The 18,114-nt window shown below is 38.8% G+C and overlaps 1 protein-coding gene across 2 annotated transcripts in view; it reads right to left on the bottom strand.

Moving 5' to 3' along the window:
* Positions 1-18,114, bottom strand: part of Nckap5 (NCK associated protein 5) — a 786,161-nt gene that overhangs the window by 637,752 nt on the left and 130,295 nt on the right. The gene's annotated exons all lie outside the window — the stretch shown is intronic.

Raw genomic sequence — 18,114 nt, 5'->3', positions numbered from 1 at the left:
ACTCTTTTCCATGCCAAGCATTTCGTTTTGTAGGCATCTGAGTATAAGACAATGTTTATAATCAGAGTGAGAAATACAAGTTTCCCCAAAAAGTTTGCCAGATATAACATTTTTTTAAAAAATGTTGCTTAAAAGTAAAAAGCACTTTTCTTCTTACTCTTTCATCTGAATTACGAGTCTATATGTTTTTTGCTTCAGAGAGTATGTTTTAAAGACAGAATAGCTATTATTGTATTTTGCTTTGTTCCTTTCTTTAAAGCATCACAAATTCTCTTCGATTTGACCCCTCTGGTTGTTCCAATTATCAGTATCTGACAGTTGGAAGTGGGTTCAGATCAGCCCACAAGGGCCAACTGCTCTCCTAGCTTCTCATGATTTTCCACAACCTCCCAGAACAATTTCCTTTTAACCTTGGTTGCCCCACCTCCAAAACATGTCCTTGTCTCCCACAAAGGTAAGCCTGCAGCACTCCTAAAGATGTCACAGCTTGTAATCAAGCCTCGACACACTTTCCTAGGTTGATTTGGTGAGCTCAGTAGGTCAATCTGCCAACCTCCTGAGAAGAGCCCAGAACGATGGCAGGTGTCCTTCCCAGCAGAGAGCCAACACCCAGCACAATGTGAGAAGTATGGTAATTGGAGGGGTTGGGATGGGAGCCTCAGGGTTAGTGACCTCTCATTGGAGAGGCCTCCATGTATTTTTAAGATGAGAGAGCTATTGTCCTCCTGGGCATCCAGTAGAAGGATTGAGAGAAGAACCACATTATAGAACAAAAGATGGAAAAATAGGACCTGAGAGCAGAGGCTAAATAGCCTCAGTATGATTTTTGCCTGGAGAAGAAGGCCAGATTGGAGGGGGTTGAGTAGACCATAATGGTGAAAGAATTATTAGGTTGTGAATGATGCCAGCTGTTCAACATTTCAAATTGGAAGAAAAGAAGTAGAGGGAAATAAATGTAAATTGCAGTGTGAGAAATTTGTTTGAAGAAAATTTCAAACAGGGTAATTGACTGATGAAATACATGTAAGGAAATCAATCTCACCGATTATCTTTGGGATATTTCCAAGTCCAGTGACACTGGTTTCCACCTGCCATCCTAGCTACTCAGGAGACTGAGACCTGGAAGACCAAGGTTTGAAGCCAGTCTGGGCTGAGAATTCCTCAAGACTCTCAAGTTAACCAGGAAAAAGCCAGGGTAGGGGCATGAAACATCAGCAGAGTAAGAATGATGATTTCAAATCCTACTATTGACAGAAATGAAAGAGAGAGAGAAAGAAAGATGATGATGATTTTTTTTTTGTGTTTTTTTTTTTTTGGCCAGTCCTGGGCCTTGGACTCAGGGCCTGAGCACTGTCCCTGGCTTCTTCCAGCTCAAGGCTAGCACTCTGCCACTTGAGCCACAGCACCGCTTCTGGCCGTTTTCTGTATATGTGGTGCTGGGGAATCGAACCTAGGGCCTCGTGTATCCAAGGCAGGCACTCTTGCCACTAGGCTATATCCCCAGCCCCGATGATGATTTTTAGATAAGAGGTTTATAAGGACAACCTGCCTGAGTTCAGAGAGAGAGAGAGAAAGAGAGAGAGAGTAAATAAAATGTTGAGACCTACTTCACTTAAATATATGCGACATAAAATTTAAACTGCTCTCTATAACTGCCCATTTCTCAGAGGATGATATTAGAAGCTGTCACATAGGGTTTCTTTGACCTAGCTCCAAGCTCCAATAATTTACTTATCCTAGATAAGAACTGTTTTTGTGGATAATTGATTGACAGGTACCTTGGGTGATGGGTGCTTTGATTCCAGTTCTGTAGCTAATCAACCCTGATACTTTGAACAAGCACGAAACCTCAGTTTCGTTAACTCTCAAATAAGGACAATAGCTGTGTTCCATCTCCTGGGGCAGCTTGGAGAAGCAAATTGTAAAAGGAATAAAATGCACACTGAACCCAGGTATGTAGTAATTAGACGCTTCAACCACAGGGCTGCACCTAAATAAAGACATGTGGGTCTCAATAATAATGAGTTGCTCTCAAGCACCCTCTGAATGAGAAAATAGAAGGACCACAGGGTGAACTGGGAACTCAAGGGTATATTTTAACCTGATCAAGGGTCTTCTGTAGTCCATTCAAGTGAAACTGGGTGGCATGTGCCAGCACAGAGCAAGCATACAGTTTTGTTTATTTTTTTATTTTTGATAAGCTGTGGTCTCTGTAGTTTGGGGCAGATTGTATGGGAAATACTTCTCCATAAAAGTCTTGAAAAACAAAACTAAAGGACTCCTTTTCCCTTGGTGTTTATAATATACATACAGTAGGTAAGTCTGAGATCATATTATATAAAAAGACAAATCTAAGGGTTGCAGGTCAATAAAAAGATAATGAAATTTTGAACACTTTGTCCTGATGAAAGAATAAAAATTTTTAAAAGAAGAAAGCCTTGTTCACCCAGAGCAGAGAAAATACCACTGAAAAAACTGAAAACAAGTTGTGCACGGAGTTGCATGCCTGAAATGCCAATGCATGAGAGGCAGAGGATGAAAAATCCTAAATTCAAGGCCAGCCCAGGTTAAAAAATGAGACTGTTACCCATATCCAGTATTGAAATAGAAATGACAATAAATGATCTCCCATCCAAGAAAAGCCCAGGTCCAGACAGATTCACTGCAGAATTCTACAAGGCCTTCATAACAGAACTCACACCAATATTTCTCAAACTCTTCAATGAAATTGAAAGAGAACGTTCACTACCAGACACATTCTATGAAGCCAGTATAACCCTCATCCCAAAACCAGGCAGGGACTCATCACAGAAAGAGGACTATAGACTGATTTCCCTGAGGAACATAGACGCAAAAATTCTCAATAAAATTCTGGCCAATCGACTTCAACAGGTCATCAAAAAAATCATACACCACGATCAAACTGGATTCATTCCAGGGATGCAAAGTTGTTTTAATATACACAAGTCAATTAATGTAATCCACCACATCAACCGGAGGAAGGTAAAGAACCGCATGGTTTTATCTCTGGATGCAGAAAAAGCGTTCGATAAAATCCAGCACCCATTTATGCTAAAATCCCTGGAAAAACTGGGATTCCAGGGAACATTCCTGAATATAATCAAGGCAGTTTATGACAAACCAACAGCAAGCATAACTCTAAATGGGGAAAAACTAAAGCCATTCCCTTTGAAATCAGGAACAAGACAGGGATGTCCACTCTCTCCCCTGCTCTTCAACATAGTACTAGAATTCCTAGCCAGAGCAATTAGGCAAGAAGAAAATATAAAGGGGATCCAAATAGGAAGAGATGAAGTTAAACTTTCTCTCTTCGCAGATGACATGATTCTATACCTAAAGAACTCCATAGACTCTACCCTCAAGCTACTAGAGCTGATCCAAAACTTTGGCAAAGTTGCAGAATATAAAATAAACCCTCAAAAATCAACGGCCTTTCTCTATGCTAATGATCTGAAGACTGAGGCTGAAATCGGGAAAGCAACTCCTTTTGCAATAGCACAAAAAACATAAAATACCTAGGAATAACCTTAACCAAAGAAGTGAAAGACCTCTTTGAGAAGAACTTTAAAAGCTTGAAAAACGAAATTAAGTCAGAACTAAGGAAATGGAAAAACCTCCCATGCTCCTGGATTGGGAGGATTAATATAATCAAAATGGCAATATTGCCAAAGGCTATCTACAAATTCAATGCAATACCCATTAATATCCCAACACCATTTTTTAATGAAATAGAAGAAGCAATCCAGAAATTCATATGGAACAATAAAAGACATAGAATAGCATAAACAATCCTAAGCAGAAAGAACAGTGCTGGAGGAATTACAATACCCAACTTCAAGCTGTATTATAAAGCTATAGTAATAAAAACAGCTTGGTATTGGCACCGGAACAGACCTGAAGATCAATGGAAAAGAATTGAAGACCCAGAAATGAACCCACAGAACCTACTTAATCTTTGATAAAGGAGCTAAAACAATAGTTTGGAAGAAAGATAGCCTCTTTAACAAATGGTGCTGGCAAAACTGGTTCAACACATGCAACAAACTAAAACTAGATCCTTATATATCACCCTACACCAAAATCAATTCCAAATGCATTAAAGACCTCAAAATCAAAATAGACACCCTGAAAACACTAAAGGAAGGAGTAGGAGAAACACTTGGGCTCCTTGGCACAGGATGGAAATCCCTTAACAAAGACCCAGAAAGGCTGCAAATCAAAGAAAGGTTGGACAAATGGGACTGCATCAAACTACAGAGCTTCTGCACGGCAAAGGACATAGCTCGCAAGACAAACAGAAAGCCCACAGACTGGGAGAAGATCTTTACCAGCCATTCAATGGACAAAGGCCTCATATCTAAAATATATGCAGAACTAAAAAAATTACCTTCCTCTAAAACAAAACCGCAAAGAACCAATAGCCCCCTCATCAAGTGGGCTAAAGACTTACAAAGAGACTTCTCTGATGTGGAAATGAGAATGGCCAAGAGACATATGAAAAAGTGCTCTACATCACTGGCCATAAAAGAAATGCAAATCAAAACAACATTGAGATTCCATCTCACCCCAGTAAGAATATCATACATCAAGAAAACTAACAATAACAACTGTTGGAGGGTATGTGGCCAAAAGGGAACCCTACTTCATTGTTGGTGGGAATGTAAACTGGTTCAGCCACTCTGGCAAGCAGTATGGAGATTCCACAGAAGGCTAAATATAGAACTCCCCTATGACCCAGCAACCCCACTTTTGGGTATCTATCCAAAAAACCACAAACAAAATCACAGTAAAGCCACCAGCACAACAATGTTCATTGCAGCGCAATTTGTCATAGCTAGAATCTGGAACCAACCCAGATGCCCCTCAGTAGATGAATGGATCAGGAAAATGTGGTACATATACACAGTGGAATTTTATGCCTCTATCAGAAAGAATGACATTGTCCCATTTGTAAGGAAATGGAAGGACTTGGAAAAAATTATACTAAGTGAAGTGAGCCAGACCCAAAGAAACATGGACTCTATGGTCTCCCTTATTGGGAATAATTAGCACAGGTTTAGGCAAGTCACAGCAGAGGATCACAAGAGCCCAATAGCTATACCCTTATGATCACATAAAATGATGCTAAGTGAAATAAACTCCATGTTATGGAAACAATTGTTATATCACAGTTGTAAGTACTTTCAACATCCCATGTGTATCTGTAGCTTCTACAATTGATGATGTTCTTGTATCACCTTCCTGTGGTTGTACCTACACTATCTCTGTAATCTTATCTGAGTATATTGGAAACTGTGTATACTGGTATTAGAACTAGAAAATTGAACGGGAGCAACAAAATCGAGAGACACAGGGTAAAAAAAGACAAACAACTACAAAAGCAATACTTGAAAAACTGTTTGGTGTAAGTGAACTGAACACCTCATGGGGGGAAAGGGAAATGGGGACCAGGAAGGGTGGAATGAGGGACGAGGTAGCAAACAGTACAAGGAATGTATCTAATGCCTTACATATGAAACTGTAACCTCTCTGTACATTAGTTTGATAATAAAAATTTGAAAAAAAAATGAGACTGTTTCAAAACACAAGGCAAATAAGAGAACTTTTCAGACAAGAGCTGAGCAATTTGTTACCTGCACATCTGCATTGCAGGAGATGGAAAGGAGGCAGAGATTAATGGGACATCCCTGACTCCCAATGAGTACCAACTGGAACTTTGTGCTTCTGTGCATGATGCAGTCCATTGGCAACACCATTTTGATCAGAGACCTTCCCCTGAATGGAACAATACCCCTGTAACTCCAGGACATTTGAGGCTCAGCTACATACTAGCTGAGCACCTTTCATCCAATCCCTTCATTTTCCAAATAAGTAAAAATTTGAAAGTCCAGGAAATGATAACCAGGAATAATGCAATTAGTAGGAGCCAATATTGAAATGAACACTGAAATCTCATGGTAGCTAAATAACATGATTTATTTAACTTGAAAGGCCACAAATTAAACTCCCAGAGGTAAATATAGTTTGCTGGCAAATTTCATTTGTCTCATAAGGAAGATTTAAAATATTAGTTCTAAATGGTTGTCTTGAGAAATAGAAGGCATGATCAGGTAAGTCCATGAATATACATGATTATAATCAGCTAAAGTGTGCATGCTTTCTGCCTTTCTTAGATGAGCTGACTGTGGTTTGCCACAGTCTTCACCACTCTCTAATTTATACCTGACCATGCGGCCATAGGTTACTTAGAACATATCATTATGTTCACCTGGATGTTTACCTTAGCCTTCCATGTCACTCATCATGTTATTTTCCTGGGCTAGCTACACATTTGGTTTTGCAACCCTCTCTCTCCCACATGCTGCTCCTGTTTTCCTACTCAGTAAAGCCAATTATGATTATTTCTGCAAAGACTAAACAAACTCACAAAGATAGCAGTATGGTGGTTCTGTGATAATGTGAATAATGGTGAGGACATATACATACCTACAGGCTAGTAGAAGAAGCTGGTTTCATCACTTTGGCATAAGACTTACGTGTGAGATTGTTAAAGAAAATATTGCCCTAGGTTCATTTATGTACTGCTATTTTCTCAAGCACAGTAGTACTGTTTTTGACATTTCCTTCCATTTGCACTGAGTAAAAGCTGATTCACCCAGTATTGTCTACTATGACTCCCATAAGGAAGGTAGATGGAGTGAAATAATACAGTGTGAAAGTGATATTAAGAAGATGAAATAAAAGCCAAATGCTAATGGCCAAGCCTGTAACCTAGTTACTCAGGAGGCTGTGATCTGAGGATTGGGGTTCAAAGCCAGCCCAGGAAAAAAGGACTCAGGAGACTCTTATCTCCAATTAACCACCAGTAAACCAAAAGTGAAGATGAGACTCAAAATGATAGAGTGCTATCCTTGAGCAAAAGAGGTTCAGGTACAGGGCCTAGGCTCTGAGTTCAAGCCCTACAACCGAAAAAAAAAAAAGATGAAATAAACTTGTCTACTACAAAACTTTTATATGACTCTCATCATATCAGAGTGCATAATAGACAAAAAATGGAAAATAACTAAATGTCCATCAACTGATAAATGGGTAAACTAATGTTTTATAGCTTTAAATGGAATATCATTTTGTAGTTTGAAAATGAAGTTGAAAATACTATAGTGAGTAAAAGAAGTCACAAACCATCACATATTGTTTGATTCCATTTACATGAAATTTCCACAACACACAGAAAGTAGACTAGAGAAACGTAGTGCTGGGGACCTCCTGAGAAAATGAGAAATGACTGGATATAGAGACATGAGATTTCTTTTGGGAATGGCAAAAAATGTTCTAAAAGTGATTATGGCGATGATTGCCCAGCTCTGTGACTGTACTAAAACTCACCAACTAGCGCACATTTGTTTATACCTATGGTTGTTTTGTTTTACTCTGCAACGGGGTCTCACTGTGCTCGACAGAGTAAAATTGATTTCCTGGATGCAAGTCATCCTCCCACCTTAGCCCCTGTGTAGCTGAGACTATGGAGCTGTGCCTTCTCTGCTAGCTTGACTAGCACACTTTAAATGGACAGATAAAAATATGATATGTATATTATAACTTCCTAAGGTTATTATTTGGAGAAGATAAAATAGAATGAAGCTATTGAAAGTGGAAAAGGGGAAGTACTCTTTGTGGGTAAACTGTTCTGGGCTAGGCAGCCTCTGATGTCCATTTGGTAGATAAAGAAACAATGCTCCCAGAGCAGTCATGAGTCAAGAAAAACTCTGAAAAAGACCTGCTCTCCATACATCTTTGCACAGCCCAGCTCTCCCTCAGCATTTTCTTCTTATCAAAAAAGAGAAAAGAGACAGCCCAGGTTCCTTCTTTGGGCTGCATGTGACTATTTCATTATGAGTAAGACATTGATTCTTCTTTTCTAAGAAGCTCACCTGAGCAGAGCCAGCTGATTAAAGTCTTTCTAAGTCAAATGGAGCCTTTCCCCACTCAAGGTGACATACGTCCTGCTCTAAATGCAAGGCTGGACTTGCTTAAGCAATTTCTCTGTCTACTGTTGGCATTTTCTCACTTACCCAATATCCTCCTTGAACTCACCTCTGCCTGCTCCCTCATTTTGTATTAGAGCTGCAACATGGCCTAATGTCTCTCTCTCTCTCTCTCTCTCTCTCTCTCTCTCTCTCTCTCTCTCTCTCTCTCTCTCTCTCTCCTGCCCAACCCTGCCTCAGGTAGCAGCAAATTTGTTTATGACCTCCTAATTCACACATGCTATATACATGTCTCTAATCATTACCATCAAAGAGTGCTTATACATGAATTCATATGAGCAAACCCCCCACCTAAGCATTAAGAATGGCACACATGCAGCAACACCAACTAGTCATTTAAGAACTGACAGTAAAGCACAGATCATGTGGGCAGAGAAGAATTCATGCTTGTCTTAGGTGAGGGAGAGTAGAGCTGTACAGAAGTGAGCAGCCAGCAGTATCTGGGATATAAGCCATCCCCAATCCACAGGCTCTGGGGATGCTTTCATTCACACCAATGTATCATCTTCCCAAACAGGCTCCAGAGCTTACCTTTCCTGAAGCGAGCTTCCAGTGCCCCAAGTGACCTCAGCTGGGTCCCCAGAGCCAATGCAGCCACTTTCAGCCACAGCTTTCTGATGTGACAGCCACCACAAGCCCTTACTTCCTTCTCTGTCAGCAATGCTGTATGCTTCCTCCTGCCTGTCAATATTTAACTACCCTGTCAAGTTCTATTACATCACCTGCACTAGATCCCACCCCACTGATACTAATGGGTGTGCCTGTGCTACTCAATTCAACTCAAGAGCCTTCATCCAAGGCCTGCCATTCCTACCTTTCCCTCAACAAAGATTGAAATGCATCTGGAACTGGGGATATATAGACATGAAAGAGCCACTCCCTGGAGGCTAAGTGAAGAGACAGACAAAACAAAGTGATAAGTGCTATTATGCTAAAAACAACACAGATAGCCTCCACTTTCAGGCTAGCTGGGAAGAGAGATGGGAGGAGAGGACTCTCAGTGCTGGTGATATCCCAAGTGACACCTCTAATGGGCCAAGTGAGGTTTGGGAAGCAAACTAACGGGTGATGTCAGCAAAGTTGCTTCTGCAAGGACTTTAAATAACACACAAATTGTCCCCTTACTCTATGCACTGGCAAATTTCTTAGCTAAATGTCACAGCAATGGGCTGAAAATTAAACTTTTGAGAGAAGCTGCTTCTTTTTTTTCATAAAAAAAAATGGGTCACCCCTATCTCTAAAACTGTCACCTTAACAAAGATACGTTCAAGGATGTGATCTGGCTATAGCCTCCAGATGCCTTGGTACTAAAAATCTGTGGGATTTTCATCTAAGAACTGAAACAACTGATAAATATAAAGAACAAAGAAATTTTCTGTGATCCATTTGAAAGAACATGAAAGAAGAATTTGTAAGACAGAGTAACATTCTTTTTTGCTCATAGGAAGTAGTTGGAGTCCAACAGAATTGGCCAATGGTAAACAGAGATTGGGAGATCCCCATCTCCATGACTTTCCTAAAACAGCCTTTTCTAACATCTAATAAAGTTTGATGGCTCTTCTATTTTCAATAATGTAGAAAGACAGATTGCTGGGCAGTACTAAATTACCAACTTTAATCTGGAATGTTCACTTTGGGATTTTTTTTAAGTTTGAATTTACTACCAAAGCACAGCTCTCCAATGTACCCACATGCCTCCTTTTCTACCCAAACTTACTTCAGCTTCATGCTTCGGAGAACAAAGATTTTCATTTATATGTGACATTCAAAGGACCCCATGACTGGGGAGCCCACAGGGGCTCCATGGAAGAACTGGTATATTTGAATTGCAAAACACAGCCTGGGGATTGCAATACATCTAATTTGGAACAAGTTTCAAACTCAGGAGCCTCTCTGCATGGCTCTCTGTTCATCAAGTTTCTCAGGCAATTTTCCAGTTCTACATGCATACTTCTCCAAGTGTTTCCAAGGCCAACATTTCCAGTCTGTTATAATATTTTACTACAAGGTATTTAGGGGTTTGACAAATGCTAACTGACATTGCCACCATTCCAGTGAAAATTGATGACCCATATCTAATGCCTACTACTTGGTTGTGGCACAAGACCCTTTTTTTGAGTCAATGATTATAAGCAGAATTCAGCTCCAGATCCATTCTTCATGTTCTGGGAGTTCAGTTTGATTTCAGCCATTGCAAAATCTACATGGACCTCCCGCTCTTCACAACTCTGCACTGATATTTTACCGCACTCAAGCGTGTTCTTTGTTTCTAAACCAAGACTTTTTCAGAACTTTCTTGCTTAATAGCACATAACACACTTGGCATTAAGAATATTATACATTATTAATGGAACAATTGCTACTACTAATTGCCAAATGCCCAGGGATTTCTGGATCCAATTAGAATGAATTTGTGTCATTTATCTCACTATCTAGCTAGAAAGAGGAGGTTTTGTATTACTTCTAGTTTAGGGAGTTATTTGGTTTAAAGGCTTTCTCTATGGAGCCTAGATGGCATCAAATTTGTTTCAAATATCATAAATATCATCACTGGTGACATGATTATTGTCTATGAAAATCGCCAATAACATGGCTAATGTTTCTTGAAGTTACGCATGAAGAGCTTCAACTCTGAAGGCAGGATATCTAAAATACATCTCATTAATTTCTGGTGTATCCAGTTTTAAAGAATAAAAGAAAGGAAAGGATTTTTCTTATTTTGATTTTAATAGAAGCCTTAAAGTACAATATTGCCAAAATCCAATTGAATAACTATTCCTCTGTTTTAGGAAGCAGGTGCCATTGAGAATTTGGCATGAGTAAAAGAGTTAGTGTAATGTAACCTGGGCATGTCACTTTATGCCTATGGTTAAGGTGCATAGGACAGTTTTACCCTCCCCATATGAGAAATGACTAAGGAAAAATGATTGAGGACTGTGCTTTTCAAAATAGTCAATTTGGGAGCCTTTAACTTGCCTAAGATACTAAAAAAGTTTTTCTAATGCTGCTAACTCTCCTAGTTTTTGCAGAACTCAGAGGATTCCTAAGAAGTGAGACTTTCAAACTGCACACCAGTGTAATCCTAATTTAGGAGGCTGTGATCAGAGAATCATGTTTAGAAGAAGCCAGCCCAGGTAGAAAAGACCGACCGTGAGACTTTCATCTTCAATTAACCATCAGAACCCCCAAAATGGAAGCATGGTTAAAGAGGTAGTACACCTGCCTTGAGTGAAAAAGTTAAGGGACAGTGCCCAGGCACTGAGTTCAAGCCCCAGTACCAGTACATGCACACATGCACACATATGCACACACGCATACTTTCACACGTACACACAAACACACACATGCCCACGCATGCATACAGACATAGTAGAACTGTGTTAACACTAAACAATTCTGTCCTGGACAAGATAGACACTCAACTTGCTACCCTCAGATCACAGCAGAAACTGACTGCCTATCTAGGGTATATATTATTTTGCATCTTGTCTCAGCTAGCAACTGCTGATACTCGAAAAGCCAGTGGAGTTTTAAAAATAAACATTATTTATAAGCACTTTGAAGAAATAATATAGGTTTTCATGGTGCATGAAATGTTTGATGTGAAAAATGAATGAGTCCACGAAGAACAGATATTTGAAATGTTACATTTTGTGGAGTTCAGAAACAAAACACTAAACAAACTTTACAAAAAGCCCAGAAGGTCATGAAAACCTTTCTCCTCCAAGTGTATCTTGCACAGCTCCTGATAGTGGCATTGACAGCAACTTCTTAGAAATGTAAAACCTACTTCCTCAGCCCCTCTGCATCCGAACGAACATTTCTGTAAAACCTCTTGAGGCTCTGAGGCAGGTGATGATTTGTTTCAGAATTCATTAGAAGTCTCCAAGGAGAAGGACACGCTTCCATTAAAACATTTGATATACTTTAAAAGTTAAAAACATTCTTGCAACTCAAAGCATTTGATAAAGAAAATGAAAGGCATTATTGTATTGAAGCTTTGTGGGCCTCTGAATTTTAACTTCATAGTGGTAGTACAGGGAAGGGACACAAAAGATAGTTTAATTCCAAATGAGGCCAGTAGTTAGGTGGTATTCCTACAAGTGAGCCTTACAGAAGGCCAGAATTCACTTCCAAGGCCAGTGTGAGTGGATTCTTCACTGCACTCATGGATGATAGCCCTCCTCTGCTTTTAACACCTTCCTGATTGAGGATCAACCCTCTGTTACCCTTAAGTTTTCAGTTTACACCTTAAGCTCATTGCAAGGTGAGGATCCATAAGTCAAAAGCACAGTTTGGGAATATAAGGTAGGAGGGATCTAATAAGGACTCATATAGAAGCAAAACTTATACTCGGATATGCCTGTCTTGAGCTAAGCATATCAAAACCAGTACTCAATTCCTCTTTGCAAAGGAAATTGGGAAGCAATCAGCATATGGACTGCATCTGTGACTAAAAGCCTATCTATGGTTGCAGAAAAAACATATTAGGCCTTCAGAGCAATGAAAACTAATACCCTGTGCAAAACGGAGAAACAATGCAAAGCAAAACAACATCAGCAGCAAGAAGTGATAAGCAAAGACTGCTAGACATTTAAAACACCATCAGAATGCAGGAAAATAATGTGTGCTGAACTAATGAAAAGGCTAAGGTGTTTTCTTTGAAGAAACAGAAGCTGCATATTGTTAAGAAAAAATACAAGAGTTGGAAACCAACAATTCTAAATATCTGAAAGTTTTTCATTCAGGGTTATGTGTATATAGGGGTTATATTTTGTATCCTCGGAACAGAAAATGCTAATCATCCTTATGCCTAGGGGATCAAAACTTATGGAAAAATGATTATTCTTGTGGTAAAGAAACAAAGGACAAAATAGGCACCAAATCTAAGTGCTACAATCTTCCTACAGAAGCTGGACAGGGTCAGGGGGGCCCCTAGGAAAAATCACTCTAAGTTCTATATCAAAGAATATCCATTCTAAGACATTCTAAGAGCCTGTGAGGACATTTTGTGCTACCAAATATTAAAACATTCTTTAGAATACTGTAACCAAGTAGAAAGCTAATTGCTACTAACACAAGCACAAAGAAATCATTGACACAGATGGGAAAGTATAAAAAGAGTACTGTGAACTAATTATTCTAATTTCAATAACGCTTTGCTATAATGAATAGTCTTGATGAAAAAGAAAAATCGTGTATGAATCAACAAATGGCATTACTCAGTAAATGTTATCAGGCTTTTTGCTTTGCATGGAAAAGAAAAGTCTGCTAGGATCCTATTTTACACAGTGTATAGAAGCAAATTCTTGAGAGAGTTAAATATTAAAACAATTTCTGCTGGGTGCCACTGGCTAATGATCCATGCTTGTCATCCTAGCTACTCAGGAAGCTGAAATCTGAGGATCAAAGCCAGCCCCTGCAGAAAAGTCTGTGAGACTCTTATCTCCACTTAACTATCAAGAAGCTAGAAGTGAAACTATGGCTCTCAAGTAGTAGAGCACAAGCCTTAAGGAAAAAAAAAAAAAAGCAAAAGGACAACACCTAGGCCTTGAGTTCAAGTCACATTACTGATAGAAAAACAAATCCTGAGGAATAAGAACATTGGATGACAATGTATATTAAATTGTCTCTATAAATTTGGGTAAAAGAGGCAAGACAGTAAGCTCAGAAGCAATAAAGATGGAATTAGGTAACATTTACATAAAACTAACCATACTTTTAAAGCAAAACTACTATGTGCTAAGCCCTTCCCACACAAAATGTTTTCAACTCATATAAGAAACAATGACTTAGTACCCCAGCTATAAAGAAGATACTTAAAAAAGAAGAAGACAAAGAAAAGCCAGGTGCCCCAGTGGCTTATGCCTGTAATCCTAGCTACACAGGAGGAAGAACTCTGAGGATTGTGGTTCAAAGCCAGCCTGGGCAGGAAAGTCTAAGAAACTTTTATATCTAATTAACCACCAAAAAGTTGCTGCAACTCAAGTGGTGAAGAGATAGCCTTGTGCCCAGGTCAGGAAGGAAGGAAGGAAGGAAGGAAGGAAGGAAGGAAGGAAGGAAGGAAGGAAGGAAGGAAGGAAGGAAGGAAGGAAGGAAGGGAGGGAGGGAGGGAAGGAGGAAGGGAGGAAGGGAGGGAGAGAGGGAGGGAGGGAGGGAGGGAAGAAGGGAGGAAAGAAGGAAGGAAGGAAGGGAAGGAGAGAGAAAGGGAGGAGGGAGGGAGGAAAATGGATAAAGAATATGAACACAGAATTCATCAAACATCACAACTATTTAATAATATATATTTGAAGACAGGGCTAGCCATAGTTACAGAAGTACAAATTAAACAACATTCTATCTATTAGATGAGTTAAAATTAATTCCAATAACATGAAAATACATTAAAAAGTGTTGGGAGATAATCTTATACTTGTTAGAGAAAGAATAAATTACATTTTTCTAGATATGAATTTGTCAATACCTGTAGAAGAATTCTAATCTATATAGGATTCAGCCAGTAATCACTTTTGGGACTCTAGCCCATGAATACAAATTAAAGTGTACATGGGGTTTATTTTCAAGTGTGCCCTTGCAGGACTCTTTGGAACAACACAACATAGAAATCTTTTGAATGCCCATCCATAAGGTGACATTTGCAACAACTATGCCATATGGAATATTATGCATAAACTATAAAGAATGAGGCTAGTGTTTCCATATTATCTTTGAATGATATTAGGGCAAGATGCTATGCTAAGAAGAATTTTTTTTAAGCTCAAAAGCATTCTTAGGTGATTTCTTTTTATAAAATTTAAGACATTCTATACATGTGTGCATATATATTCATACATGAATTAAAAATATCCAAAGTGAGTGCCATCTGACACAGTGTCTTGTCCTTGTTTCCTCAGGGCAGGTGGAATAACAGAGTGTTGGGAAGGAAGGATCTGAAGAAGATTACTTTTCCTTCTTACAGAAAAGTTATTTAAACTGTTATCACTAGGGAGCTGAAGACTTTGACTTTTGGTTGAGCTTAGAACTCATACATTAGGTAAAAGAGATAAAAAGAGAGAGAATATGTTTCTGACTTGTTTATGCCAATGTTCTATCTTTTCATTTTGTTGGAAGAAAGGTTTTACTTCATTTTCTAAAGTTCATGGAATAGAACATGAGTTTAGGTATCTGATTCTATGGAGATGTCCAAGTGCTAATTGGGAAGATAGAACTGCAGAACGTGGAACCTTCCATAAATGGAAATACAAATCCCTGAAAGCAAACCCCACAGAAACCCCCTTTCTACCAAGTCACCTCTCCAGGGTTTGAGTGTTTACACTGGCCAGGCCAAGTTGTCTTCAAATGTGCAGTCTGTTTCCTGTACAGACTTAATTACTGAAGGCTGATGAGACATTTTAAATACCACCTACTCTGGTATATTAGAGAGGAAAGAGGAGAAATGGAAAGATCCATTTTCAAAGGAAAATCCTCAGAAGCCCTGAAGGGAATTTTAGACGCAACAATTTGGTTTCTCTGATGCATTCTAGGAAAAACATCCTGAAGTTGTGGGAGAAGGTTGGAATCTTGATATTTGCCTCTAAGCACAGCTGTGTTGCTTCCGATGGTCTGCCCAGAAACATGAGCCCAGAGATCCAGGATCAGCTGGTGAGGGGATGGCCCTGCTGATAGTTGACCAAGCCTTGTGTTTTGTGTATTTGTGGAAGGCATGCTTGATCTTATTATACACTTATATAAGCCTAAAGCAAGTGCTTCCTCCTAATACTTTTATCAAAAGAAGGGAGGTGATGCTAATAACTAAGTAAGAATGAGCAGCAATTGCTTTTATAACCAGAACAAGAAATAACATGTTTTAAGTTGCAATGAGGAAGAGAATTAGACCTTTTATATAAAAATAAAAGGCCAAGAACTCAGGGATGGTTAGTGATTCATAACTTTGAAGAACAATCAATGAATGGAAGAGTCCAGTTTAGAAAAACTTTTTTTGGGTCTAAAATAGTCAATTATACCAATATATGGCTAAGAAAAATACCCAAACCATGAAATTTATGGCCATATCATCCCCTAACTTTTGCATCCACACATGCAAGCAAATTAGGTCCAAAGCAGATTTTCTTTGAGTTCCAAATGTTGTCCTTTGTCACAGCGAGAACTCATTAAACTTTGAAGAGGGAACATCATAGAGATTACAACAGAACAGTGCAAGTAATTCTAGTGTATTATTTGTTTGCTGCAACTAATTTAGCATTGCTATAGTTTCATGAAATATGATACAATTGTTCATTAATTATTCATATTGTTTCCAGCACACAGGATTAAAACAAATATTTGAGAAATATTATTACTCTAGACATTTACTTAAGAGAGAAAGGAAAGAAGGAAAGGAAGGAAGGAGAAAGGGAGGGAGGGAGGAAAAGAGGAAGGGAAGGAGAGAGGGGATAAGTTGGGGGGAAGGGTGGGGGGGAAGAATTGCGCTGAAAATGTTATATGTCAGAAATCCTAACAGATCTGACTATGGATCACTGGAATCACTACATCAATAAAATGCTTTGAGAATCATTCTCTACCTACAAGCTGCTCAAATATTCCTCCACAGATGAACTCAATATCAAGGTTATCAATCCTGCATGTTGAGTGACTCAGCTTCAAATCCAAGTTTGTCAGGTATTGAAAGCAAATTTGGAAACAATTAAACTGCCTTTCCCAAACAATGGCCTACAGAAGTAGCATGTTAATTTCACAAATAGTTAACTCCCCTGCAAGTCTCTAAGCAGAATGAACTCAATGAATTTGCTCATCAACATACTTTCAGAATCTGGTACAAGAACACAATCAATAAATATTTATGTGGCAATGGATTATATAAGACTCTCCCCCTTATGCCTCTGTATAACATCCTGTAAAATGAGGATACTATGCTTTTGACTGGGTATTTCCAATTATTCAACCCATGTTTTTATTTGTAGTGTTTTAACCACTGTTGTGCTGAATATCTCTTTCCCTCTCTTGAAAGTAGTAGGGTTTGAACTCAGGCCTCACACTTGCTAGGCAAGTGCTCCAATACTTGAGCCAGTCTACTTGCTCCTTGAATATCTTTATTGTGATCTCACTATATTTTGGATTCCCAACAGAGGAACTGATGATCAAAGAATTATAGTATTTTTATGGCTTTTGATATATGGTATGAAATTATTTCTTAAAGAATGAACAAAACATGAGTAAGTTACAGCATTTGGCTATGAATATCAATACTAAATTAATAAAATGTATAGAAATGTATAGAACATACATGAAAATAGAATGTTATTTAGTATTTTGTGATAAGGTTGAATGCCTTTAATTCAATAAACTGGACACGACCCCAGCTTAGCTACAGTGTTTTCTGTTTCGTGCAACAACTCAGGAATAAGCTGACCTGGCCACCTCTGTGTATGGGAGACTTTCTCTCACACACTTAAGAAACTTTGGCATCCTAGATTTCTTTCATCATGACTACTCAGGAGAATGATAGAAACCTTGAACACTGGAATTTGAGTGATACTTCATTGACCAGGGATCTTTTTATTAAATGGATTTAGGACAAAGCAGTAGCTTCGCAGATAGATTATTTACATGTGTGTTGATAAATATCTTTGGAGCTTTTCACACTGGGAGAATTGGTGCTATTTTATAGAGGTAGGCCAGTTTTACAGCCCAATAAATAAAAGGCTAAGTCATTGTCAGAAACCAGCCTACAACAGAGAAATCCTACACTTACAAGAGTTTCAGTAGTAATGAAATTGAAAGCTGTCACCAAATCCTGTTATCTGTCTGGGTGGAAAGTACTCTACAAAACACTGATTGCCCAGAAGGTGGAAAATTGAATTAAAGCCAACAAAACCTCTGAATGGATGGCAGACTGAAGACAATAACTGAGTGATAAAATAAAACTTTCCCAGTAACTCAAGTCTTAATAAAAATGGCTCTGTAAGTGTTTGCGGGGGCTACAGATATGACTTCTTTAGATTTTCAGGGCTCAAGAATGTTTGGTTTGGAGTGAAGGCATATCTGGGAT

The sequence above is a fragment of the Perognathus longimembris genome, chromosome 4 (genome assembly GCF_023159225.1).
Source record: "Perognathus longimembris pacificus isolate PPM17 chromosome 4, ASM2315922v1, whole genome shotgun sequence".
Taxonomy (NCBI): Eukaryota; Metazoa; Chordata; class Mammalia; order Rodentia; family Heteromyidae; genus Perognathus; species Perognathus longimembris.
This window is presented reverse-complemented; position numbering and strand designations above follow the sequence as displayed.